This window comes from Solanum tuberosum, unplaced genomic scaffold, assembly GCF_000226075.1.
Source record: "Solanum tuberosum cultivar DM 1-3 516 R44 unplaced genomic scaffold, SolTub_3.0 scf00055, whole genome shotgun sequence".
NCBI lineage: Eukaryota > Viridiplantae > Streptophyta > Magnoliopsida > Solanales > Solanaceae > Solanum > Solanum tuberosum.
In genome coordinates this window covers 812261-815075 of record NW_006238981.1, presented here as the reverse complement: position 1 = coordinate 815075, position 2815 = coordinate 812261, and positions in this window count along the sequence as shown.

Sequence of the window (2815 nt, the reverse complement as noted above, 5' to 3'; positions counted from 1 at the left end):
TCATTAATGCAAATATATATTTATATTTGGGTAGGTATTTGTATTTAAATTAAAGTATTATATACGTTACAAATGTATTATCAAGTTAACAAGATCTTCTAACTTCAAAATATATTATTTTAAAATGTTTCGAGTGCTTTTTTTTTTTGAAAAAAAAAAACTCACATCAAATGTTAAAACATGTGAATATATAAAATATAGTTGTTCTCTTCACATGTTCATTTGACATCTAAACAATTTAACGGGAAATACACATGCAAAGCACATCTGTTAGATGACAAGAAAAATACAAAACAAATAATGTAATATTAGTGAGATAAAACTAATTACATGATTGAACTTCATCAAATTGAAATAAATATATATATTATTGCATTTAACTAATAAATTTTTTCATTGACCATCTTCATAGGTTTGCGTGAAAAAGAGATATATATGACGATCCACATTGAACATTCACAAAAGAATCTGCAATATTATTTTTTACTAAGCTTATTAATCAAATCTTCGCTATAATAAGCAATACTATATTTACTATAACATATATTTTTGGAATTGGCAATCACGTGCAACGCATGTGTCAAAAAACTAGTAAAATATAAAAGATACAAACTAGTATTTTAAGCATACATGTAAGTTTTAAATTTTACTTCTTTTAAGTAGAGAGTTCTAAATCAATATTTTTTAAATATATTTTTTAATAATTTTAAAATTATAAATATTAATAAATTCCGTGTAACCCAAGGTTAGCTCCGCTCTCGATTTCTTGTGAGAATCGACATGGTTTTATCTTTATGATGAACAATGAGACTTTTTGTGCGAAGAAAATTATGTACATAATAAATATCACACGTGATAGATGTTTGAAATAAATAGACATGCATCATGTTTGTGGAGGCTTAACCCACCCCCTTATAAATTGATCCACATGATAAATGTAGTGATAGTTTAGATAAATAGTGATCATTTAAATAAATAAAGAGAATAGTAAATAGATAAAATATAAAATTCGTAACAAGTAATAATTTAAATTTGATTTTAACAGCTCTTATTTCTCTACTCTAAGCTTTTCGTGTAAGTGCTACGCGGTATATGGGTTTTTAGTCCTAATATGGGAAAGGGAAATCTATGAATAAAGTAGTAGTTACGGGAAAGGTGGAATGGTGGACCCTCATCAATCGATAATGCTCTTCAAATTGTCAAATTTGGATTAATTGAAACACGTGAAAATGTTAAATAAAAAATTATGAATTAAAACAAGTCATCTCAAAATAAGTTATTTCACTATATATATGTCGTAACTTATTCAATCACCAAAGTATAAATGGTGGAACAAATATACAATAATCCAAGGATTACCTAATACTTCCAACCAAACGCAATATCTTAAAAATTATTATACCTTATACCTCACACAAAACAACTCCTAAACGTCATTGATTAGACAAAGATGGAAATTGAAGGTTTTCTTCTCAAGGCACTACAATTACAACTTTTGACTTAATTGAATGGCAGAAAATTTATGAAGGCTTTTGAGGCCATGGTATAAAGATAAAACTAACCCCTGTTTGAAGTTATTGATTGTAATAATTTGACAAGATGTATCCTCACTAATTAATCAACTTATGAGCATCATTATGTCTACTAATAACTTAATTACTGCACACAATTCATTCTCCTTCTTTTAATCTACATTCTACGCTATGATTCAGTTATGATCATGACTCTAAAGAATCTTTTGTGGTTGGTCGATCCAACCTGATTTCCCCAAATTTTCTTAAATTAAAATCTGTATGAGCGAGTTAAGATTCAAGTAACTTTAATTTGCTCATTGAATCTTAGCCAAACATAAAGAATTTACCTTGTATTTTCTTGTCTTTATCTTTTGTTTTATTGAGCACTAAATCACATTCCAGGAGAAAAAAAATAGTTTATTAATTTGGAAAAATATAGTGAACAAAAATGGGTGAGTCAAGTTAAGTAATTAAATACTAGTAATCTATATTCTTATAATATTAAAATCATAGATATCAAAACAGGATAGGCAAAAATATTCCCAAAATATTACTAATCATCTTTTATATCCTTTGAGGACTAAATTATATTTTTTAAAGAAATAACTTCACATCGAACAAAACGGTAATATTTTGGTGTAATATTGGTGAAATGGAAGATTTTAAATTATGCGATGTCTTTGGTTAAAATTCATACTCTTCACATCTCCATTATTAGATAAAATTATCTTTAGAATAAAATGCACAGATCACAAAAAAAAAGGTAATAGAATATCATATTTATGATGAATATAATTCTAATTTTATATAAACTTTAATTTCTACACAATAACAGTAACATAAACTAAATAGATTCACCGTAAAATTTATAATACTATAATTTTAGGAATTTCTTTAAAAATAAAAACTTGTCGTAGGAATACAATTTTTCCTTATCAAAAAAGAAAAGACAAATACATCTATATGTTTTACTAGATATGTCTATTATCGTGCTAGATTATATTTTAAACCAAACATATTTCTATGTTATAAAATTTGTAATATTTGGAACTCTACCTTATATAGGAATTTGAATATATTTTAGTTCCTTTAAATTTTGGGATTTGAAAAAGAAAAAGCACAATTGAAACAAATTCCAAGTTGGCATCAAAGAAGGAATACATAAATGTAGTTAAAACAAATATCATTTTATCTAAAAATGAAATAAAAAATAATTGCAAAGTTGTAAAATCATTATCCCAGCAGAAAATATGTATTTAGATAAAAAATAAGGGAGTTGTAGAGAAATTCTTTTTACAAAT